At 35.5% G+C, this 27,635-nt stretch overlaps 1 long non-coding RNA gene across 1 annotated transcript; it reads left to right on the forward strand.

The window, feature by feature from the left end:
- The first annotated feature begins 6,989 nt into the window (after nt 1-6,989).
- On the forward strand, nt 6,990-19,782 carry LOC121420051. The gene is made up of 3 exons (XR_005970690.1): nt 6,990-8,215; nt 14,847-14,849; nt 19,744-19,782. It is a non-coding gene; the product is annotated as an uncharacterized LOC121420051 (long non-coding RNA).
- The last annotated feature ends 7,853 nt before the right edge of the window (nt 19,783-27,635 follow it).

Here is a 27,635-nt window from a genome sequence, read left to right on the forward strand (position 1 = left end):
CATGTCACTATATAAAATTTTCGCTCGCACTTCGCGCTCGCATTGCCTGTTAAATGATCCACATATCTTGTTCAACGTGGAGCTTAAATATCAAGTTTGGAAGTCAGTATACAAAACATATTTCTCCTTGGAAATCGAACTTTCATTAATTTTTGTGATTTACATATTGAATTTTAAAACGTGCTCTGTAAAAATGTCAGTTTTATGGTCTGAATATTAACATTTTCCAATTGCGCTGTGCGTTCGCGAATTTGATTTATCAGGTACCTATTATTTTCATGTATTCCATAAAGTTTTCAAAATATCCCTTTTCAGGTCTGATTATCAAAACGCATCAGTTAGCGCCACTATGCTTGCATTTTTGATTGGCGGGTTATGTATGTCTCAATATTGATTGTATAACAAACTACCTAAAATCCCCTTTTCATGACAGTTTATCAAAAATTTCGGCTTGCGATTTGCGCTCGCATTAATGGTTAAAAATATATCAACTAATTAATGATGCATCCTATTCATAATAAAAAGGTGCTTGAATGTACAGTGTTCAGGCCATAATATCATCAGATTCCGCGCCCTCATTCTGCATGTATAATAAGATATCAATTTAATAATTAAATTGTCCCTTTTTTTAATCTCGCGCTTAGCAAGATGAATAGGAAGATATATAGTCATCATATTCATATGATAACATGTCCTATAAGGATGGCAAGGTCCTATGTCTCAAAATTAAAGTAATAATGAAACATCCGCTCTTTATCAAGTGCGATTTATATCCACCTTACAAGTTTCCTATAAAGTGTTTGAAATATCAGATCGGAATATCAAATATTTTAAGCTCGCGCTTCGCGCTCGCTTTTATTTTCATGATAAAAGATTATGTAGAATGCCTAGATTATAGGTCTAAATCTGAAACACGCGCGCGCATTTTCATTCACTTATCCAGTTTCAGATCACAATATAAAAAATTCCGCTCGCCCTTTGTGCTCGAATTATTAATGTAGGAAGAGCCCCTTTCTCATCCCTTTCATGATTTAAACATGAATAGAGTATCCCGTTCAAGGTCGAAATCACGATTTTTTTACGCTCGCACTTTGCGCTCGCATTATTAATATAGGAAGATTCCATTTTATTCATCTTTTTCATGATTTAGGAAACAAATCTAGAATTTTTCCGCTCGCACTTTGCGCTCGCATCAATTGATTTGATTTGATTTATTGTTTTCTTCTGCATCCATAACATTCGTATAATACATTTTTCATAACATAATAAACATAATATTAGCATTTTTGGCATGAATCATAAATAAAGAGTACTAAAAAAATAATTCCAGACAAAATTATTAACTATATGATATTCACAATTTGCAGGAGAAGGATTGTCATCATAAGCAGATTGCTTGAAAAAATGACAATCCCAAACTTAAAATAATTGAATTTACATTTATAAAGCAGAATGGGCATATATTTTCAAATAGGAAACATGAATTCATGCAATATCATAGTGTGAAGATGAAGATGATAAAGCTGAGGGTGACCGTGATATGATGATGATGTTGTTGTTGTTGATGATGATGATGATGATTATGATGATGATGATGATGAAGGCCATGGAGATGATGGTGGTCATGATGAAGATATTGGTGATGACTAAATCGAAGGAGGAATAAATTCACGATAAAAAGGATACGACACAGAAATTTTACTTCAAATATTCTGATAATAACATAGATTTAACGTTAGCCTTAAATGAGTGAAGAGACGAAGATTGTTTTACAGACTCTGCTGGTAGAGAGTTCCACAAATCTGGACCATGGTGTCTGATGGATCTCTGCGCAATAAGCAGTTTGGGGTTGATTAAATGGAAATTTGAAGAGTAACGGGTAGGGTATGAATGAATAGATGTATTAAGAGTATAAAAATTGTGGAATGAAGGTGGGAGCATGTTATTTACGTACTTAAACATAAGTAGTAAACTTTGAAGTGTATTATGTCAAATACTGTTAGAGTCTTTAGTTTATGGGATAATGGATTTGTGTGTGATAAATATTGGGAATCAGTACAGATTCGAATTGCTTTTTTCTGTAATAAGTATATTGTATTAAAGTTTTCCATTCTTTATGTGAAAATGTCAAAAATTTTCAGCTCGCGCTTCGCGCTCGCATTATTTGATTGATGAAATATGTAATGTCTTCATGGCTAAATGTAAGCAGTCCTTAAAAGGCACCTTTCGATCAGTTCAAAACGTATACAAACATTTTCTGCTCGCGCTTTGCGCTCGCATTCTAGAATTCTCGCAAATCTAGAATTTTTCCGCCCGGACTTAGCTCTCGCATCAATTGTTAAGTAATACTGTATAGCTATCCTGTTCATGATTACAAAAAAAATTAAAATTTTTTATGTAGAAATGTCAAAAATTTTCAGCTCGCGTTTCGCGCTCGCATTATTTGATTGTTGAAATATATCACGTTTTCGTGGCTAACTGTATGCAGTCTTTAACAGGACTGGTAGGCCTACCTTTCCGATCAGTTCAAAACGTTTATCACAAATTTCTACTCGCGCTTCGCGTTCGCAGTAATTATTGCAGGCACATCTTTTTTTCAGAAAGTTCAAATTTTAGGAAAAAATTCATGCAATTTAAAAAAAAATTGCTCGCGCTTCGCACAGGCATTATAAAATAAGGATTATGATATTATACATTTATGTTGATTTAAAGAATAAAGCTAAGATGTGACTTGTAAGACTACCCCCTTCAAAGAAACAAACCCAAAAAAAATCTTCGAGCGGCCGATCGGGGAAAATATGGCTGAAAAAAAAAATTGGGCCCCTTTATTGGCGAAAGCTGGATCCGCCCCTGATTCATGTGCCTATGAAATAAGATAATTTAACATGCATTTAAGGCACTTATGATTGCCTGGGGAGGGAGGGGCCGCCATTTTTCCGAAAAGTAGACAGGGGCGCCAAAATCAGGTCGAATTTGGGCCCCCCTCCCTACGAAATCCTGGATCCGCGCCTGATATAAAGTGTTCAAACTCTTACTTTACCTCACAGGTTTTATGTTTAATAGAAAGAATTGTATTTTGTTAATCAAACAGAAATAAAGTTTTACATATGAATTGGCAAACATAATGTTTAAATATAGTGAATTTATTTGTAAATGAATTTTAGAGACATTAATTTTATTGGATGTGTGTAGCAAAAAAAGAAAAAATGCCAGTGTTCCTAATTTGCAGAAAAAAATCTGATCAAATTTGCTTTTAAATAAAAGGGTTAATAGGAAATCTATTTTAAACAATTTTAATTTTGGGTTTTGGAACTTAGCACTGAGTTGATTATCTGACTCAACCAAACAGCTTCATCACATGTTGGAATTTAGATTTACTGCGGCACCATACAATCATTCAATATAAATATTACATTTTACGTCAAAACTAACCATGCACTGAACTGTGTACAACAGAGCACTGGCACAGTTTGATTTTGGAGCGTTGAGTAGCTGGTAGCTGAATCTGTTAAAATACAGGATTAAATATATAAAGGATGTTTTAATGAAACTGGGTAGGTAGGTCATTGGCTTGACCTAATTATCAAGAAAAAATGTAACCTTCTCAAAGATTCATCATGAAGGTTTTATCTCCCAATTTCACTGATGTTGACATAGATTCTAGGCCTACAAATAATATTCTCACTTCATTCTTACCTGATCAGCAAGCAGGTAACAGTGAAGTGAGAATATTGTTTGTATGTCAAAGAAATCGGGAGATAAAACCTTTGTGATGAAGTTTGGAACATGTACCGTCGCAAGAAATACACATCGCTTGTGAGTTGTGTTACGCGTTTGGGATTACTGATAGCTGCATAAGGTGGGTCTTCATCAGCTCGAGCTTGAAGAATAGCGCGCTAATGTGGGATCAGAGAAATAAGCCCGAAGTCAGTGGGAGTGTGCGATCCCGTCTTCACCAGCTCGAGCTCGAGTTTAAGCCCGAAACTGGCGCATGCGCGCTTCAAAGGAACAAGCGCGCGGTTTTAAAATTTTACCGCGCCAACATTCGGACCGTCTGCATACGTACACCGTACGTGTGCGTACACGTACACGTGTGTTTTGTTGTTATAAAAGCCGGAAATTGATTGTTGCAGTGCATGGTGGGATCGATAAACCCGAAATTTGAGCTCGAGCTGGTGAAGACGCAAAAAGAATAGCGCGCTATTTTGCGAATTAGCTCGCTATTCTGAAAATAAGTCCAAGATTTTGGTGGTTTATTTTCCGATCAGAATAGCGCGCTATTTCCGTCTTCATTGCAAAATTAGCTCGCTATTCTCTGATCGGGCTAATTCACTGGATCAGGAATAGCGCGCTATTCTTCAAGCTCGAGCTGGTGAAGACGCACCTATGGAGTACACGTGCAAGTGACGCGTGTAGCGCGCAGTATCCACAGCGGGGCATGCATGCATGCTTTGTATTTCGCTGACCCGAGAGAGGTAAAAGGACTGGAAACTTCGAGGCTGTACTCAGGGCTGCGAAGAGGAATGCCAAACAGTTACGAATTGTAAAAAAAACTTTAAGTAATGCGACCAAAATACCACAAACATCCCCCTCATGACAATCTGTGAACAATTTAACCATGTTTAGAAAAAAAATACAGATCCATTGAATGGAAAACCACGGAGAAAAGCTGCTTCAAACAAACGGAAGGACACACAAGATTAGCCAAATTATAATAGAGATAGCGACTTCAGTAACTAAGAAAACTGTTATAATATAGGTATTTAAAAATGGTCATAGGCTTAACAAGAAAGATGGTAATGTTAGCCTGGTACACGCTTATATTTCCCGTGTTTTGGGTGTCCCCAAATTTTGAATTTTCATCTCAATATTTCTACATGATCACCCACTGCTAGGACCGGATCTACGTCACTGGGGAATGGGAGGAAATGAGAAGGAAAAGAAGAGGGGGGTGGAAGAGGGGGAAAAAGGGAAAAGGTGAGGGGCTATGGGAAAAGGGGACCGGAGAGGAAAGAAGTGAAGGGAAAAGAGGGGGGGGGGGGAGAACGGGAGAAGGGAAATAAGGGGGAAGGGAAAGGGACTGAGGGAGAGGAGAAAGGGAGAGCGAAAAAGACAGGAAGTGGGAAAGAAAGAAGAAAGTAAGTGGGGAAGAAATGGAGAAATAGAAAACGAAAAGAGATTAGAGGAGGGGAGAGAAAAGGAAGGGGAGGAAAGAGAGAAAATGAGAAGGGGCATATAGATGGGAGAGAGTGTGAAGGGGGCAAAGAGAAAGAATGAGAAGGAGAGAGCGAAGAGGGGAGAGAAAAGGAATGGGAAAGAGAAAAAAGGAGAGAGAGAAGGAAACTGGGAGAGACTAAAGAAAGGGGAGTTTGAACAAAATAGAGGAGAAACGGAAGGGAAGGGAAGAGAAAGAGGAAATATAAAAACTAAGAGATACAGGATGAACAGAATAAAAGATAGAGAAAAGGGATAATTGATTAAGGAAATTGATTGAGGAAACATGCAGGATATAGAGCCGATCAAAATGATAATATGGAAAAGAGAAATGAATAACAATAAATGGAAGAAATTATTTTTTTTTAACAAAAGCCCTTGCCGTCTCGTAAAAAATAAAAATGATAAGGGAAATATATGGGAAGATGTAGTTGGATCTTGGAAGCTGAAGCAGCCTCGTACCTTTGATGATGACACAAAGGATTATGAGGGATAAAAGAGGAAGATAACAAGAAAGGAGGAAGAAGTTTTTAAAAAATATATGGAAGTGGAAATGGAAAGAAAAGTAACCAAAATATCACACCTTTCAGGTTGATAAATTAAAATACTATTCTACTATATTCGGGCCTTTAACTGTAATCATCAAAAGTGATGGTAGTATTAGGCACACGGCAAACTACTCCCATAGGGTCATTCCGTGTCAAATCACCCAAAAATAAAATAAAATTAAATAGCACCATCTCAGAATTCATTCTTTTTTGGTATATAGGGAATTTGACATGGCCCATATCCACATATTTTTTTTCAGCGCGATCGGATGCACGGTTTTCCCGTTATGACACGCCCAATCTCGGTGATTTGACCGAAAATGGGCGCAGCCGCCGAGTTTTAAATGACCGTGGCTCGGTAACCGATGCACCAAAATCAGTAAAAATGGTATCATTGGATAGGAAATTGAATGAACTATCTGAAAAATGTGTTATTTTTTATTTAGGGGCAATATAATGAGTGATGACCTTTTGACCTTTGCATTGACCTTGAATTTGACCCCCGGGGTCACACTATTTTTAGTCAATATTTCAATATATGAATTCCCAACATTATTTCTATATAATATAAAAAAACTGGAGGTGTATTATTTTTTGTTTTTGTTCCAACTTCTCTCGAAGAAGGCATACTTTTTGCAAATATTTTTACTACAGTCCCACACATACTAATTTCTGTATTGTATAGTGAATACACATATGTATGTTGATACGAAGTATCTCAATTCTTTGTTAGTTACTGGGAATTCTGAAAATTTTCCATGTATGTAATGATGTGCATGCCTGCAAATCAGCATTATGAGGTAGGTCCATATTAAGAAACATGAATTACACTACCTTAATACATACATTTTACTAATCTCCCGGGGGCAGCCACATATAGTGCTGTACACACGCGTGACAAAAAAACGTGTTTAAAGGGGTGGTTTTTCAGTTTTGGACGCGAGCCGCGCATGCACTCTCGTTAAGGGTGTCAAAACCACAGATTTTTTCAAAAAAGAGGTAGTTTTGAAAGACTGGTCAATGGTCAATCGCAGGGTGAAGTGCATTTAGGGTATTTTTTTCAAAGCTTTTTTATTAGACTGGCCAAACGTGTTTAGGGTATGTTTTTTCCCCCCAAGCTTTTTCCCCGGGGTCATATTCTGGCAACAACTTGTTTAGGGGCCAAATGTGTAAATAGTAAATAAAGCCTGTGAAAAACTTGTTTACGGGGTTATTTTGCACACAGAGAAAAACTTGTTTAGGTGGTGTTTGGAAATAATTTGGCCATGTGTGTGTACAGCAATACATTTGACTGCCCCGCCCACCCCAGGGCCAATCTTGTAGTGATCAGAGCTCAAGAGAATGTGTCCAATGTGGGTATATTTTTGCAATAAAAGTGTCTGAGATGACATATTTCTGAGATGATGATGAAGTAGAAGGAGCATTAATCTAGAATGTTTTCTTCTCCAACCCAACACATGTCTTTGTGTCTTCCTTTGCTGGCCCCATGAGGATGTGCATAAATTTGACAGGATAGTCTCCAAACTCTTTGGAAATCTCATCTACCGTACTAATCCAGGATTAATCATTATAACTATTATAATGTTTTATACCCTCGCAAATTGGACCGTAAACACGTAGCTTTCCTAGCGAAATAAATACATGTACCCTGTTTTCGTTATTTAAGTGTTTTTGACGCCCTTATTACTCATGTACGTAACATGCAATATCCTGAAAAAGAGATAATTTGTACATGTTTTTTGGTTGCGCATGTTATCTACTTGTCAATGGAAGTCCCCCCCCCCCCACCCCGTCTAACTTCTGATCACTAAGCAATGTGTTCCCTTGATAAGTTGGACAAATTATTGTACAAAGCATGGGCTATCTGAATTTTCACCCATGAAATGGTACATCTACATGTATAGCGTAAGATAGCTAGGCAAGTGTCCAAGCAAAAAAACAAAACAAATAAACTACTGTAAGTTGAGGAAAGAGTTGGTTAAGCAGGAACTTGTTGTCTTATCAATGAATCAGTGAATCTGGTTAATTCTACATACAATGTATGAAATGCTTTTTTGGTGGGGGGAGGGAGGGGTTTAGCTCAATGGATCAATTTGTATACATTGTACACTGTAGGAACAATCCTGTATGAAACCCACACAGTGAAAGTTTGTTTACATTACAAAGAAATTGCAGTGGGTCATACATGTATCTGCCTCATATGGTAATTATGGGCAGGGTACTATTCCTCCATGATAAAACATGTTATTAACTGTTTACTGAGTTTGGCTGGACATAAACTACATGTTCAAGAACAATGGAAAGACATGAATTGTACAGCTTCAGTAAAATAGTGCATTCATCCCTTATTGCATCACAAGTATTGAATGCATGTTGATTGTTCACTGACCCAGCACAAATAGATATGTGTGGGACTGTAATGACAATTTTTGCAGTAAGAAATCATATTTTGAGTAGGAGTGGGCTATACATGGGTCCAAAATACCTTTTTTGTAATTTCAATATGGGAACAGTTTTTATTTATTCCTTGTAATGTATCTCAACATGAAATGACAATATTTTTTGTCTTGGGTCCGAGAAAAAAGTGTGCCGGGCCAAAATCCGAAATGGCCGCCAAAACCACTCAAAATCACAGTTTTGGCCACAACTTCTTTATTTGGTGGTCTTTTTCTTTGGTTTTGGTGTCTATTCATATGTATTTTGGGGCAGCCAATTTTTTTTTCCTATAATTAGTACTTTTTTAACCATTATTTGTAAAGTTAAAAGGTAATTATACCTAAATTTTTCAATTTTTATAGCCTTTTTTTCAGCCAAAAAGTAGATTTTATCGTCCTGGGGTTCTTGAATATTAGATGGTACGAGGTCAACAAGACGACGACGACGACCGCGACGATATGTTTGATTAGATCCTCCAAAGATTCCTCTTTTCCTCATTTTTCATCGCCTTTTATACTTCTGATAATGTAAATATCCTGTTAAATCAACTGCCAGGAACCTCCTAGATAATTTCAGCAACAAACTGGTATGATGATTATATGCTTTTTAACCGTCTGTATTGTGCTTCCGTTATGTGATCTTCTTACGTGTCCCACGTATTGACTTCTGTGTGTGCATTACCCATTGAGCGTAGATGTACATCGGCTGCTTGTCATTCTGCAGAGACTTATAGAATTTAGACTCTCCAGTGTAATATACGATTTTAATCTTCTGCCAATCTATCTTGCCATATATATAAAACAATATCTACTGTTCTTCATGTTCATTCGTTCAATATGACTAAAACAAAAAAGAAAAAGACTGGAACATCTTTGGATACCCATGTCCATGAAGAGCTAGAGAGTGGGACTCCAGAAAAAGCACACATTGATGAAAATCTATATTCACCGACGACATCGCATAGTACAGAGTCTATAGTTACAACTGTAATGAATGATCTACTGACTAATTCCTCATTTCTAGACAGGATAAAATTGATGATACAATCAATTGTAGATGCTACGTACCAACGACTTGTAGACTACACAGAGGAAAATCGAGGTTTCATACATGTACTGGAAGTTAAGATGGAGGAGAACCAGAAGGCCATGGAGAAGCTTCAAAGCATTGTGCAGTCACAACAGGAGCAGCTGGATACCCTGAAGAGAGCGAACAACGATCTCGAGCAGTATTCCCGCCGCAACTGTGTCAGGATTTTTGGAATCCCTGAGACTCGAGGAGAGAATCCTGACCAACTTGTCACTGATGTATTCCAGAAGCGATTGAAGCTCAACGTAACGTCAGCTGACATCGAAAGATGTCATCGCGTAGGAAAGACGGATCCAGATCCTGGAAAACATCGCGCTCTGATAGTTAAGTTCTGTAGCTATCGCGTTAGAAAGCAGGTCATTTCATCACGCAGAAAGTTGAAAGGATCACGCATATCCATACAAGAAGACCTGACTGTGAAAAATCAATCGCTGTACCGTAAAGTCTACAAAAGTGTGAAGATGACTAACAACAATGTTCTAAATGCATGGACCTATGATGGAAGAATCTTCGCCCAAGTTAAAGCAAGTGGTGGCAAGACAGTAACACTTGTCATCTCTACAGAAGCAGATCTTGCCCGTCTGACACAGTGACTCTTCAGATGCCTCATCTTGCTTTCCTAGTATAAATCATACCTTTAATTATTATACAGATTTCCACTGGCAATCTTTGATTCCCTTTTCAATTCATCAAAAAATCAAAACATTTGTAATCTCTTACATGTAATTCTAGACTTGTAATTTAAGAGATTAATTTTATGACTGTTCCCCCAGATACTGCAATGTATTCATATCGCTGTTGTTTTATTCTTTACACATGCTACCATTTCTGCATGCCATCACTATTTGTTACTAAAAGATTAAGGTTTGCTGTCTCTGTTATTCAATATTTGCACTGCATTTTTACATCCTTTTTCTGTTGTTTTACTCTTAGATACATAATTATATTGTCACTGTTAGATGTACTTAGCATTCTGCTCTGTCAATACCTACTGTGAACGATGAGAGTTATGTATTACAGGAAGAGGCTGATAATGACTGTATATATGTAACACCAGAAGAATTTTCAAATGAAAACTCTGGTAAAACACATGGTTTTTCACTCCTCCATTTAACCCGTTGCCAACGGGAGCCGGCTATATACGGTTCCCTAAAACTCATTCATGTACGGGAGCCGTATATAGTCGGTTCCCCAAAGGCTATTACTCGCATCCATTTGCAGGCTTTAAAAATACAATTTCATACTATGTTTCTGCCTTTTCTGTGGTATAATTACAATGTCCATTAATTAAACTACACATTCCAGAAAGTCATACGTTTTTACCTTTTGTTTCTATAGTTTATAAAGCATTATAAAACGAGTTTGCTTCGATGAGAGTCCAATATTGGCGTACAGTGGGCATTGCCGCGATGAAAGCTTGATTTCAACGATTTTCAGTTTCGCAGAACCACGTATATACCGTAATCAATAAAAGTGAGGGAAAATAATGGGAGCAGCGAAATGCAACCCAAAACGCACGCAGAGCTGCGTGCGTGCGCTGATATGATCAACGATAGATCGAAAACGATCGACATGATCGATACTATATTAGATTGCTTTCTCTAAATGGGAAAACTTAAATATTAGACCATGTATTGGAGCCCAGAGCCAGTTCTCCACCGGATAGGGGATGGGGGTGTTCAAGGGAGGGTGGGGGGGGGGGGATAATGACAAGGGCTGAGTTTGTGTTTGAATTTATTTGGGTGAAGAGGCCGAGGTGATGGGTCAAAAATATATATGCTGATGGCTTCAATTCGTTTAGGTTTTATTAATGATTTATTTATTTTTGTATTTGGAAAATTTCTCTTATGTTATTTATTTGACACTGGAAAAAAAATAATATGTCGGAATTTTCTGTAGAAGTTTCTTCTTGATGCATATAATTATAATCAATGTTATTTATAATTATGTATTGGAAGATGTCTGACATTGTGTTTTATTGTAACATTCATGAAAATATTATGTTTCAAAGTTCTATTTGTTACATATATTTTATTTTGTATATGAATTGAAGTTGTCAAAAAAACTACTCAATACAAACAAAATTGCTTGTGAGGTTTCAAAATGGCGCCGTTAGTAGAATATAGGAAAGAGAAAATCATGATTTCAGTTTATAACACATCGATTTTTGTTTTCTTCTTTCATTTAGGTGCATTATTTTGCCTCTTGAAAATGGTTGTCATAATATTCAACTTCATGAACTGATCAAGCTAGATCAAACTAGAAGAGAGTACACGACTTTAAGTTGATATCGATTTCTATAATCCTAAACAAAAGTGTATACAGCTGGCCATTGAGAATACCTCGGATCGTACATACACTCTATTCTGTTCTAACGGTACGGATGGGGTAATTGATGGAGGCATGGCCCCCTTTCCTTTGAAAATGACAAAAGGGCATCCAGCGAAGATCAATAAAGTTGCCACTTACTAACAATGTAAAAGAGTGACTTGAAAGGGAAGGATGTACGGATGAATTCACCCTTTGTCAGTTTGGTTTAACACCAAAGAGTGATAAACACCGTGACATAGGCATAATCATGCAAATGAAGACTAATATGTGTTATTTACGATGTACAAAGTATTAGAAGCATGTTTTATCCATATAATCTCATTATATGAATTTTCGAAAAATCTAAGGTTTCCCCGATTGATTTTATTCTGATGCATGTTATCGTGGTTTGGTTTGACCTGCATATCAAAAATGTGATGCGATAGGAATCCAGAGCATGGAGTAAATATGCATTCCATGGATATATTATTCGAGAAGATAGAGGGAATGAAAAGCAGAATATATTAAAATAAAATATCTATGTTTATGTCTGAAAACAGGCCTATAATGCTTTTCACGGAACAAATGATGTAAGCCGGGTAATAAATAAGTAGAGCGCCTTGATCACAATGTTTAGTGGATATTATATATGAATTATTAATCATCATCATCATGCGGCTCGTTTTATTTTTTTAATTGCTTGTTAGAAGGGTGCGAGAAAAACGGCATAAAGCATATTCCATATACGTCCATTCGGTTATTTGTTTTATTTTTAGCCGTACTCCATAGAATATAACAGACGCTCAAGTTGGATAAAGATAAATATGAGATAAAGCAATCAGTACATGGATAAATTAATAAAGACAATTAATTAATTAGAGATATTATGTATCAGTCAATATGAGCTGGAATATGATATTTAGGCAGGCGAGAATGGCCTTTCTATGTATCTCTTTTTAAGCACGCTCTTCCTCTTACAGTTCTCTAATTAACTCGTTATATTTGTATTTTCATCGGAGCTCTTATGGATTGTTGGCTACAAGGAAAAAGGAAGGGGAGAAATACAACATAAGAATTATTTTAATACATCGAAATTCTGTAAAGGTGAATGTACCGGGTGAGAAATTATATACACTTACGACATTTTAGAATTTTACTTTGGCAATGCAGGTTATCATTTTCACAGTCCTTTTCCATCTTGACGAAATTGTATATTAAAACAAACTGAACGCAGGAAATAATAATTTCCAAAAGGAAAGTTCCTAAAATGTAATCAAATCATATTGTCCTAAAATTTGACAGTGAGTGTGGCGAATCAAATAGGGGGGGGGGGGGTGGGGGTTAAACGATGGAATATAATTCATATGCACTAGAATTAGAAAAAAGGGGTATAAAATAGTAATGGTGTAACTCGGGTTGCGATTTCATTGCTGACCTCTATTTCCTCCCCCCTTTCCTTGTCAGAAAAAAAGTAAAGAAAAGTAGCGCATTTATAGTCCCCTCCACCGAGAATTCCTTGGTTCACCGCCGATCTCTAACAAATAGATTACCAGCAAAACAGAAAATGTTTTTCTGGTCACACTCATTTTTTTTCCATTTTAAATTGTCCAACATATACTTATGTTATTCTTTCTTGCATTTTTCCATGCATTACTAATCATTTGTTGATCATTAAATCCTTTGCACATAAATGTCAAGAAAATAACCACACATGTTCTAAACTAGTGAAATAAACTGAGAATTGAGTAAGTCCACAATAAATAAAACGGATTGCAGGGACTTATTGTATATTCTTGGATAATGAAAGAAAAGCAGAATGTCTTGTTTATAATACAAATTTAATTACTAGAATCATGTGATACATAATATTCATTTTTTTACACAAATACATGGCAACGTCTCCGTTCGATTTTGAATTAAGGAAATAATTTGGAGTTTTTTTGTTGAACATTTCTAGACGACGTAAAATCTAGACATCGTTTGAAATTGATTATGTGCCGAATATGCCGGGCACCTATCCTAAAATAGGTTCTATTTTTATTATGGGTTGGGCTTGGAGGGCCGGGTTTGGACATATTTCTCTGATGACGAGATAATACTAAGAAGGGAAAAAATAGAGAGAGGGCCGGGGGGCACGGAACGGGAGATGAAGAAGAGAGGGAGAGCATAACCCACTTGTCTGCGCAGTGTTGTAGTACATTTTTTTTCGATTAAAAGCGCCTCGTATGAAATTGAACCCTACCCCCCTGCGTAAGCTACTGATTGAATAGAAGGGTAAAAAGTAAAGGGAAAATAAAGGAGAGTAGAGGTTGACTAGAGGTAAGGGGATTAGAGAGAGGAGAGGGATTTTTCTTTCGGGCTGCGCCAAACAAACATGACAATAGCAATAATATTTTTCAATGGAATTAAACTAAATTCTTTTATTTTTTACATGTAAAGTATTCAAATGTTTACATAATATCAATGATAACAATTATAAACATTACTATCAACACTAACAATGATAATAACAAATAATAAAAGAAAATATAACAATCGGATAATAATAATAATAATATTGACAATAATAACAACAATGATCAGGATTATAAATATAATAATGATAAGACAAAGAAAAAGATAAAATAAAAAAGCAGACGAAACAGAAAAAAGATGAAAGGAGAAGATAATTGTGATCATGGGGGATGGGGTGGGCTAACTTAAATAATTGGATGATAAATGATAAATAATCTTCAAAATAATTGTCGTATACCACCTTTTGGATTGGTAAGAACTGGTCCCTATCGAGAAGATTATGATTTCTTGTTCAGAAAATATTACTTGTATGCATATAAAGATATTTTGAAGATTCATGTTTTTGCGGACATACTTTTAAAAAGAAATATCATATTCTTCATTTTTTTCATTTTGCAAGAAGAGAAAAACAGAGAGAGAACAAAATAAAGCAAAATAGGATGACGGGAGTAAAAGAATAATGAGAATAGGTAAGAGAAGATAAGACGACGAAGAAAAAAAAACGAAAAGGAAGAAGAACAAGCAAAATCATAACAAGAATAAATAGAAGGGAAATAGAAAAAGAAAACTTAGGGGATGGAGGAGGTGTAGGATTGCACAATTATCAGTGAAGGAGGAGAAAAGGAAAAGGAGCATTATAAAAAAGAAAAAGGAAAAAAAAGGAGGATTTCATTTGCAAGAGGAAACAAAGAAAGACTATATCAAGGGAGAAGGGGGAGGGGGGTCTATAAATAGGAAGTATAAGAATAAAAAGATGAGACAGAGATCGAACAGAAGAAGAAAGGAAATGACGATGATATGATGAGAAGAATATCGAAAAAGAAGAATATGAGAAGAAACGAAATGAGAATAATAATTTTGATAATAATAAGATCGAAAAAGAAGAAAAGGAAGAAGAAAGGAAGGGAGAATGATAATATCATGATAATAGTAATAAAAAAAAAGAAGAAGTCCAAGAAGAACTTCAAAACCCACATCACAAACAATACATTCTCAAAGAAGTCACTTTGTGCGGACGTAATTATAGCTCTTGAGCGACAGGTGAGCTCTGAACTCCGTGCAGCCAAAACAGGAAATGAACTACGCATGCGCGAAAACTATCGATCGATCAATTCACTCATCGTGGATCGCACACACGCTTTGTAATCAACGATCCAGCTCGCACGCACGGAACAATGGAGCTGTTCGAACTTGACATGGTCGGCTGATTAATCTCGTTTGGGGTGTTAGAACCTATTCTACTATGCCGTCGCGAACGGTTTGCCGTAGCTTGCCAAAACACTATGATGATATAACGTCTCTACTGTCACATTTAAATAATTCTTTTGGTCTTATAGCATTTACTGAAACATGGTTGGACAATGGTAAAAAAGATGAATTTAATATCAATGGATATAAGACTGAGAGTAAATCACGAAATAATAGAAAAGGAGGAGGAGTTGCATTTGCCATTAGAAATGATGTAAGATACATCATGCGTAATGACATCTCAGTATTCAATTGTTATTGTGAAAGCCTTTTTATTGAAATTTTAAAACCAGGAAAGAATATTATTGTTGGTGTCTTCTATAGACCACCTGATAAATCACATGCACATTTTATGGATACTTTAGGTAATATTTTGTCTACAGTTCATAATGAGAAAAAAGAATGTATATTTCTTGGAGACTTTAATATTGATTTAATGAAATTAGATGCACAGAGTTCTTGTAATGAGTTGCTTGAATTATTTTACTCATATTGTTTTTTTCCTTGTATTACAAAACCAACAAGAATAACTAACACCACAGCTTCATTGATTGACAATTTATTTACAAATAGTATGTGCAATATTTCCACAGGAATACTAACCTGTGACATATCTGATCATTTGCCAATATTTGCCATGTTTGAATTTAAAGGTATATATGGAGATGAACCTGTTACATATAAACATCAAATTAATGATATCAATATTTACTGTTTTCTGAATGTATTATCTTCAACTGATTTTGATAATCTGCTTTGCAGATATCAGGAAGAGCCAAATTATATGTATAAACAATTTATGGAGTTTTTTTCTGAGACTTATAATAAATGTTTTCCTCTCAGAAGATTAAAAATAAAGAAAAATCATAAACCATGGTTTAACAAAAACCTTAAACAGATGTGTTCTAAAAAAAATAATTTATATAAAAGGTATATTAAAAATCCTACGTCTCACAGAAAAGAATGTTATACTAAATTTCGAAATTCTTATACAAAACAAATACGTGATGCAAAAAGAGATTACTACTTTTCTAAGTTTCATATGTTTAAAGGAAACATTAATAAAACATGGAAAACAATTAATGATCTGTTACAAAGAAAAAGACTCCATAAAAACACCTCTGTATTTCAATGTAACGGTTCACTTATTAGTGAATCTAAGAAAATTGCTGAAGGTTTCAATGATTATTTTAAGAATATTGGTCATGAAATAGCTGGAATGAATAATAGTAATACTTGCAACAACTTTGAATCATTCTTGGGTAAAAGTTGTCCCTATACAGCTTATTTTTTACCTATTACAGAAAAAGAAATAGTTAATATTGTTTTATCTTTCAAAAATGGAAAAGCTCCTGGTTTTGACTCTATTGATTGCACTGTTGTCAAAAGAGTTATACATATTATTTCTAAACCACTTTGCAGTATTTTTAATTTATGTATTGAAAAGGGTATTGTACCTCAAGGTCTGAAAGTTGCTAAAGTTATTCCTATACATAAAAAAAGACCAAAAGATTTATTTAAAAATTATAGACCTATTTCCTTACTTCCACTATTTTCGAAAATTTTTGAAAGATGCATCTATACACGACTTCAAAAATTTCTTGATAAAAACAAAATTCTTTTTAATAAACAGTTTGGTTTCAGAGCTGGACATTCCACTCATCATGCTATCTTAGATTTTTTAATGAGTGTGTCTAAAGCAATTGAAAACAAAGATATTATTATTGGACTGTTCTTAGACTTTAAAAAAGCATTTGACTCCATTAATCACAAAATACTATTAAAAAAACTTTCTCATTATGGAATCCGTGGTGTTACTTTAAATTTATTTCACAGTTATTTGAGTAACCGTAAACAATTTACTGTGTTCAATTCTATAAACTCTAATTATCAAACTGTTTCTTGCGGTATTCCGCAAGGATCAATCCTCGGTCCCATACTCTTTTTGATTTACATTAATGATTTAAATTCAGTATCTCCACTATTAAATTGTTTGTTATTTGCAGACGACACCAATATATTTTATAAACATAGTGATGTGGAATGTCTTACTCAAAACTTTAACTCTGAACTTTCAAAGGTTAGCAAATGGGTTGAAGCAAATAAATTACAACTTAATTATGAAAAGACCCATGTAATGCTGTTCAATGCTCCAAAAAATAGTGCAAAAGAAGTAAATATATATATTAATGGCAACTTAATTCAACATGTAAATACTACACAATTTTTAGGAATTAGTATAGATAAGGATTTAAAATGGAAGACTCATGTTTATGAGGTCTTAAGGAAAGTTTCCAAAACAATAGGAATAATGAGTAAACTTAAAGACATTTTACCACAAAATATTCTTCTTACATTGTATAATTCATTGATTTTACCTTACATATCTTATTGCAATATTGTTTGGGGATCCTGCAAGCAATACTTACTGAACCGCATCTTTCTTCTTCAAAAGAGAGCAGTTCGTATAATATGCCATAAACCCTTTCTAAGTCATAGCAGACCTCTTTTCTTGAAATTAAATATACTCCCAATTTCTTTACTACATGATTTTCAATTATCTGTTTTTATGTATTCCTATTATAATAACCTTTTGCCTAATAATTTTGACAACATTTTTCAAACCAGTAGAGATATACATACATATAATACTAGAAACTCAGCTGATACTCGTGCAATATATGGCCATTATTCTTTCTCAAACAACATATTTTTATGTAGGGGACCCATTATTTGGAATAAGATACCTCAAAATATCAAGCAGTGCAAAACCCTTCAAAGCTTTAAAAGACATTTAAAAATACATTTCATGCAGAAAGTCTAATAGTAATACTGATATAGATACAATTGTATACTTATGTTATGTTTGTTGTTTTGTATTTCCTGATGCATTTTTTTATTGTGTTGTTTTGTGTTAATTTCAGGATCACTAACTTATAAGTTCCTTGTAACTTCTCAGTGATCCCTCCACTATTCTTGAATATACTCACTTTTGTTATAATGTATTTTATTGAAATATTTATACTTCTTGATTTGTATGTTTTTTAAGATTGTGGTAAATAAAGTTTCAATTTCAACAATAGCAAGCAGCTTCATAGATCTATATCGCTTTTATTCCTCTATTATGGGTTTTATGGATATTTGTGAAATATATCAGAACAAATGTTAATTATCCATAGGGGCTATACAGTATTAATGTACTGTACATACTGCACTGCATAAATGCATTGACCACCATGACAAGGCATGTATAAACTATAGTGTTAAACATGTAGAAATGAGCTCTTAGGTTTAGAATTAGATGCCTCAGAAATTGAAGATATGTTTTGTCTCAGAAACTGAGGACATGTTTTGTCAAATATGCTAATTCAGGGGGCGGAGAAAGGTAATTAACCAAACATCATGGCATTTACACTGTAGATATTCTGGGCACCGTTGCATAAAAATTTACCATTATGTTAACTTAATGGTAACTTTACATGGAATCCTTGGTTCTGATTGGCTGTTGATCAACGTTACCATGATAGTTACCTGACCCCATTAACATGGGCCAGTTAGACACAACCAGGTAAAAAAGCCTCCAAATGAAGAAGATATGGCTACATGTACACATGTGATGTACGTATATGATATGTGATATTTTTATGTGCAATTTACGTTGCTGGTTTCATCATGTACATCAGCTGACAAGCAATCAAATTCACAATTCACAATCTAATTTTAAACCTTAGGAGCCTATTTCTATGACACTATAGTTTATATACAGGCCTTGTCATATGTCCTGGTGGTCAATGCATGGATACATGTATATGCAGTGTAGTACATGTACATGTATGTACAGTAACAGTACATTGTATACTGTATTGCCCCTATGGATAATTTTTTTTTTATTGAATAAGATATATTTCACAAATATCCGTAAAACCCACAGTAGAGGAATAAAAGCAATATAGCTCTTTGATGCTGCTTGCTATTGTTGACCTCTTACCATCTAATATCCAAGAACTCCAGGACGATAAAACCTACATCTGGCTGAAAAAAGGCTATAAAAATTGGAAAATTTAGGTATAATTACCTTTTAACTCTACAAATAATGGTTAAAAAGTGCTAATTATAGGAAAAACAAATTGCCTGCCCCCTAAAACATATGAATAGACACCAAAACCAGAGAAAAAGACCACCAAATAAAGAAGTTGTGGCCAAAACTGTGATTTTGGGAGGTTTTGGCGGCCATTTTGGATTTTGGCCCGGCACACTTTTTTCTCGGACCCGAGACAAAAAATATTGTCATTTCATGTTGAGATAAGGTAAAAGGAACACAAAAAAACTGTTCCCACAGTAAAACCAAAAATCACCCATTTATAGCCCACTCCTATTTTGAGAGGGGTTTTAAGACAGAGAAAAAATAATACACTTCCAATTTTATGATATTGTGTAAAATAATGTTAGGGATTCAGATATAAAAATATTGACTAAAAATAGTGTGACCCGGGGGTCGAATTCAAGGTCAATGCGAAGGTCAAAAGGTCATCACTCATTATATTGCCCCTACATAACAAATAACACATTTTTCAGATAGTTCATTCAATTTCCTATCCAATGATACCTTTTTTAATGATTTCGGTCCATTAGTTACCGAGCTATGGTCGCTTAAAACTTGGCGGCCGCGCCCATTTTCGGCCAAATCACCGAAATTGGGCGTGTCATAACGGGAAAACCGTGCATCTGATTGCGCTAAAAAAAATCATGTAAGCATGGGCCATGTCAAACTCACTATATACCAAAAATGAACGAATTCTGAGACGGTGCGATTTAACTCGTTGGGTGAATTGACATGGAATGACCCCATATCCATAGTCCTTGTTGTGATATTACAAACCGCTTGAAAGAGGTATTTGGGAACACACCATTCTGCGCACTCGCTTCGCTCGCTACTGCTGTCATTATTTCAGTTCAAGAAAGATTATGCATGTTTCAATCTATTTTGTAAACCCTCACTTATAATGTAGTTATGTAAATAATTATCCCTCTATGTATTTAGCCCAGAAAAATAAGTGTGGTATTTCCGCCAGTTCCAAGCACATATTCGATATCCCAAAATGAAACTACATGTAAAGGCCTATATATTGCACACTGGGCCCCATTCAGGCATATATTACTGAAAATAAAGACCAAGGTATACTGATTACACTACAAAATTAATTATCCATGTACTAGTATATCCTATTATCGTAGGGGCTTTGGGGTTGACTGCATGTCTGGGCCTTTACAGAATAAACTTGATGGCATTGGCAAGATTGGTATCTTTTAAAAACCTTATCTGAGTGCATACAAATTCCATCCAAAAGTTATATCCATGTATCACTTCTGCCGAAAAAAAAATGGTGGTTAGACACCTGTTTCCTTTTTGGCTGCTATCTGGGCCTCCATACAGGGTAAATTTGCGGAATTGACAATTATCCATGTATGTCTTCAGCATAAAATACACTTTTGGGGAGGGGCACTATGGGGTTACTGTCTGGGCCTCGTACAGGATAAAGTTGCTGGCATGTGTATGTTTGTGAGACTTAAAGTATGCAGATTCCATTAAAAAAAATATTGGCCATGTACCTTTTCAGCTGATTAACCCCATTTTTGGCGGCCCTTCGGGCCTACTCTCTGGGCCCCGTACAACAGGAAGTTGCTGGCATGAGTTTTTTCTTTTCAAATCGCATTGTATACTGCCTCCATTTCAAAAGGAATTACCCGTGTACATTTTCAGCTGAATAATTTTTTGTGGGACATATATGGGCACTTTGGGGCTACTGTCTGGCCCCCGTACAGGATAACATTGCTTGCATGGATATTTTTTTAAATTCCCAATGTATACTGCCTCTATTGCAAAATGAATTATCCATGTACATTTTTAGCTTAATAAATTAGTTGTGGGACATATACAGGATATATGGGTACTTTGGGGCTACTGTCTGGGCCCCGTACAGGATTAAGTTGCTGGCATGGGTATTTTTGAAAATCCCATTGCATACTGCCTCAATGACAAAAGGAACTATCCATGTACATTCTAGCTGAATGAATTACAATGTAGTTGTGGGGCATATTGGCACTTTTGGGCTACTGTCTAGGCCCCCGCACAGGGTAAAGTTGCTGGCATGGGTAGTTTTGTGAGCCTTAAAGTATGCAGATTCCATTAAAAAAAATTAGCCATGTACCTTTTCAGCTGAACAACCCCATTTTCGGGGGCCCTTTGGGCCTACTCTCTGGGCCCCGTACAACAGGAAGTTGCTGGCATGAGTTTTTTCTTTTTTCAAATCGCATTGTATACTGCCTCCATTTCAAAAGGAATTACCCGTGTACATTTTCAGCTGAATAATTTTTTGTGGGACATATATGGGCACTTTGGGGCTACTGTCTGGCCCCCGTACAGGATAACATTGCTTGCATGGATATTTTTTTAAAATCCCAATGTATACTGCCTCTATTGCAAAATGAATTATCCATGTACATCTTTAGCTTAATAAATTAGTTGTGGGACATATACAGGATATATGGGTACTTTGGGGCTACTGTCTGGGCCCCCGTACAGGATAAAGTTGCTGGCATGGGTATTTTGGGAAATCCCGATGTATACTCGGTCCATTGCAAAAAGAATTAGCCATGTACCTTTTCAGCTGAATAAACCCATTTTCGGGGGGCATTTGGGCCTACTGTCTGGGCCCCCGTACAGGATAAAGTTGCTGGCATGTTTTATTTTTTTTAATCTCAATATATGCTCGGTCCATTGCAAAAAGAATTAGCCATGTACCTTTTCAGCTGAATAAACCAATTTTGGGGGGCTCCTATTTGGGGCCATCAGGGACTTCCGTACAGGATATGGCCCGGCAGCAACACTTTTCCTTAATCATTGCCTTCATGCCAACATGATGGGACCATCAAACCTTTTGTACCCGATCAGCTGAATAAACTCTCCCAGCCCCCGGACGATATTTATACATTAATTGCTTTCAATAGACCTCGGGGGGGGGGGGGGGGGTCATCAACATTTTTGTCTCTACAGATTGTTAGATCTGACATCTTTCCTTGATTTTGATTGGCTGAGAACCGCTGTTATTCTAGTAATTGTCAGATAAAACGTGACTTGTCTGAAAAAAAGTCCAAGTGTTTTCATAAAATGCTTGATCTTTTATCGTTAATTGAATTCATGGGGGTTTTTTTAGTTAGTGTTTTTTTCACAAAAACCCATAGTTCTTTTTGAAAATGTAAATGGTGAATTATTGATAGACACTTTGTGGACTGGATTATCTACAGAAAACAAATTATATGCTTCCATAAATTCTTAAAATGATGTTTTTGCATAGGGCCATTCTCTTAAAGCCAATCTTGATAGGATGTTTTTCATTTAAAAAAAATCTGATAAGAATTTGTTCATCCTAGCCTAATTTAATTCATAAGGATATAATTTCAAGGTTGCACGATATTTAGCATTCCAAACTAGGAGGTCTCATGTAAAGTTAGCTGTAGGTTTAAGAGGATAGTCACTTTTTTGGTTCTTACTAGTTATTTTACAAATAGTTCCCCCTCTTCCTTGTATTGTGTCTTAGGCTTTTTGTCATTAATGTGTCTATATTCTTCTGTGTCATTTTATTTTCCTTTCTATTTACCAACGTTGGTATAAAGCACCGTTTTCTTATTGATTAATTTTCCACTTTATGATATTTTGTTGTTTGTTTGGTAGTTAGACTTACTAAATGAGAACTAGATGAATTTGTTTACCCCCCCCCCCCCCCGATATGATGGATATAGTTTTATTTTATAAGACGGTCATCCTCATTCTACACCTTTCCCCACTCAGTCTACTCTGTACTTAATTGTTACCATACACGCATGCTTTTGTTTGTTTTTCATCTAGGCCTATGCCACTACTTTCTTTATCTTTCTGGCATAATCCTCTTTTTGTACCTTATATACTTATTTACTGGTCGTATTATATCATAACAAGATTATTTATTCAACTGATATGATTTCATGATTGTACTGTAACTACCATTCTGTTATTGTAAAATGTACATGTTTTTATTCGGTCTTTGGCTGCGAACCATGTCTTTATAAAACATGATTTAATTGAATTGAACTGAATTAGGCAATAGATAATATAATAAAAATTACATAGATTATTTGATTACTTGGCACAAATTGGCCTCATCTTACAATCACTGCTTCTTCAATGTTTTTTTTTATAATTCCAAAAGTTGATTGTTTTTCTGTCATGATGCTTACGAATATATAGAAGATTTGGAACAAGTAAAATGGCATTTTTTATGGCACACACATCATGTATGTAATAGAAAAAAGAGAGGCGAATAAATACCTTACAGATTAGGAAAATGATGAATCCGAAAAGTATTCCAATGCTTGATGGTAAGTTTATAATGAAATGTCACAATTTTTAAAAGAAAATCATCCTAATGGGAATAAATGGGACTCTTTCTATCTCTCTCCTGAAATGAGAAAAGCTGTGAACCAAGCATTTGCTTTGATTTTTTTTTATGTATTTTGCAGGGTGATAGATTCATATTCTCAACATTATTGATGAAAGAGATAAGCTTATAGGGATATCTGAGTGCCTTCTGTTTGGCGTAGTACATAAGCCTATGGTTGCAAAATCCCTTGTCCTCTTTAGCTGTTTAACCCCGTTTAACAAACTTTAAGTCAAATTCAGAACCACACTCTCACTTTTGCTGATATAGTGCAGGCTCTATGTCTATCCGCAGCGTCTTTACCCTTTCGTTTTCCCTTCAAGAGAGAGAGACTAAAAGCGCCGTTTTTCAGACGACGGCGGCGGTGGCGTAAACACCTAATCTTAACCGAAGGTTAAGCCTTTAAATGGCAGCATAACTTAGAAAGTATATAGAGCTAGTTCATGAAATTTGAACATTAGATTAATCGACTATTACTAAACATCCTGCCTGAGTTTCAATTCACATGACGAAAGTCAAAAGTCATTTAGAGTCAATGAACTTTGACCATGATGGGGAAAACCAACATCATAATCTTAACCTAAGGTTAAGTTTTTGAAATGACATCATAACTTAATAATATATGGACCTAGGTCATAAAACTTAAACATAAGGTTAATCAAGTACTACTGAACATTCTGTCGGAGGTTCAAGTCACATGATCAAGGTCATAGGTCATTTAAGGTCAATGAACTTTGACCAAGTTGGGGGTATTTGTTGAATCACCATCATAACTTCGAAAATTTATTCGTCTAGTTCATAAAACTTGGATTTAAGAGTAATCAAGTATCACTGAACATCCTGCGCGAATTTCAGGTCACATGACCAAGGTTAATGAACTTTGGCCATGTTCGGGGTATCTGTTGAATTACCATCATAACTTTGATTATGGATCTGGTTCATGAAACTAGGACAAAGAAGTGATATATCACTGAACATTCTGTGCGAGTTTCAAATCACATCATCAAGGTCAAAGGTCATTTAAGGTCAATGAACTTTGGCCAAGTTTGGGGTATCTGTTGAATTACCATCATAACTTCGAAAGTTTATTGATGCTGTTCATAAAACCTGGATATAAGAGTAATCAAGTATCTCTGAACACCCTGTTCGAATTTCAGGTCACATGACCAAGGTAAAAAACCAATGAACTTTGGCCATGTTGGGGGCATCTGTTGAATTAGCATCGTAACTTTGAAAGATTATGGATCTGATTCTTTAAACTTGGACATAATATTAAGTATTACTAAACATCCTGTGTGAGTTTCAGGTCACATGACCAAGGTCAAAGGTCATTTAAGGTCAATGAACTTTGGTCATGTTAGGGGTATTTGTTGAATAACTATAACTGTAAGTATATGGATCTAGTTCATAAAACTTGGACAAAAGAGTAATCAAGTATCACTGAATATCCCATGCGAGTTTCAGGTCACATGACTAAAGTCAAATATCACTTAAGGTCATTGAACTTTGGCCATTTTAGAGGTGATTATTAGATTGCTGTAATAACTTTTAAAGTTTATAGATATAGTTTATAAAATGTGGATATAGGGGTAATCAAGTATTACTGACAAGTAGGTCGCATGCTCAAGGTCAAATGTCATTTATTGTCAATGAACGTAGTATTGTATCATTATACGAATGGTGTTTTTTGTGAATAATTATTTTTATAGTAGTTTTCAAAGCCAACAATGCTGCTATATTGAATCGCACGATACAGGTGATACTGCCAGAGGCGCTCCACTCGTTATATTTATGGGATATCTGACAGATGAGAAAAAAGTGCAAACTAAGCTCAGAAAAGTGCCCTTTTCTAAATAACTGATCTAATTTTCAGAAAGGGTATCAACCTATAACAAGTTCTACTAAGCCGTTGCTTTTTATACTATTAACCTTCTAAGTGGTATTGATTTCAATTCTAACTATTGCCTGTGACCTAATCAAAACTGTTTTACTAGCTTATTGTAAAAGGTCATGTATGTTGGGCGTACGTTTCAGGTAAATTTTTATGGGCAGCCGTAAGGGCCAAAATTAAACACGTGTGTTCGTAGTCAGATCAGTGGTGAAGTGTAAGCTAGCCAATCGCAGGCCAATTTTTAAATGATATATACATACATACATATATATATATATATATATATATATATATATATATATATAAGCTAAGATTCTTGTATTGTTATAACGATAAAACGCCACTGAATCATTTGATATTACAGGCTATTTACTATTTTAATGAGATTCTCCCCCAAAATGTATAGATCTGCATACTTGTTCGAGCTTTGAAGGTCCAAGTTTTGCAGAATCTTAATTATCCAGTTTGTTGATATATTGTAAATATAATTAGAAATCTCCACAGATTTCCAAATATTGTTTGATTATTCTTATATGTTTTTCTCATTTCAAATAATTGCAGATCTGAACAGGAGTGTCATTTAAAAAACGACTACAAGTAAAATGACAGTTTCTGAAGAAAGGGAAATGACCAGAAACACACATGGAGAAGGATCAGTTTTGACAACCAATGCCGGGGTCACAGAAGAAGATGATTTTTCAGATATCTTAAAAACACTAGGCTTAAACGAATACTATCCATCTAAGATTTCCCTTTTAGATGCAATGAAAATTAAAAAGTTCACTGGGCAGTCCAACTACTGATCTCCCTTGGAAGTTTCTCCACAAAGTCCTCGTGAGCGATTTTCATGCTAGGGACCATTTTTTGTCAAGTAACAATTATTCATCAAGAGAAGAGAGACATAATGATGAAAGTGTCTTTGACTTTGATGCTATTCTTGAAATGCAAAACACGAATGGTCATGGAGACAATAAAAAACGTCTAAACCCTTTGGATGTCCTGCAGGCAATATTTACATGTTGCCATAACTTTCTGAAACAAACACTTGCTCAAAAGCTTTTTATTTGCAAACTTGCAATTCCATTTCTGTACCCTCTTGGATCAGAAGGGAAGATCGGGATGTCACTGTGGGCCCTCCGAATGATAAATGTTCAGTTGCATACCAACGACAATGGAGCTTTAGCGACGCCAGTGACAGAAAAACCTTTCCCTGTGGTGACGTTCATCAGATTTGGTAGGCCACCACTGTCTAAGTCCAAGCTGATGAATGATATCCTTAGGGATGGTAGTCATGACACCTTCTTTCACCATGACTGCATGAATGGTACCATAGTCAGAAGAATTACTGATGGTCTTGTGGAATGTTCCTGGTTTATTACAGTAGATGGAAAGAAAGACCATCTACCAGGCACAACAATGGTACTAAACCTAAGAGGCGATGCCTCATTAATGAAGAAACAGATGGAGATTTTGCAAGGAATATCTTCCGTGATTTTTGTGACAGTCACTGATCAAGACCTGGTAAAAGGCAAAAACACCAACACATTCCAACAGATGTTACAAACTAATGCTAAAGTCATCCTTCTTTTGATCAGTGAAAATCAAGGACAGAGTACACGGGCCTGTTTTGAGGCACTTGGAAAGGATATTCTGAAAACTGTCACAATTATTTTATCCACAACCAGGAAAGGTATTCCGAAAAATGTCAATGAGCTAAAGACTGAAGCTAGAGGAAAGCTGTCAGAAGTAATCAGTGGGTGTTCTGGCACAGTGGTAGAAGATTTTGCTGAATGTGCGAGGAAAAAGGGGATCATCATAGATGAGTATGATGATGAGTCCTGTGTTGAAGGTAAGGCCCTTGCAAAGAATGTTGTCAATCACATGAAAGATATACCTATCGTTGACTGTAAA

Source organism: Lytechinus variegatus, chromosome 8, assembly GCF_018143015.1.
Source record: "Lytechinus variegatus isolate NC3 chromosome 8, Lvar_3.0, whole genome shotgun sequence".
Taxonomy (NCBI): domain Eukaryota; kingdom Metazoa; phylum Echinodermata; class Echinoidea; order Temnopleuroida; family Toxopneustidae; genus Lytechinus; species Lytechinus variegatus.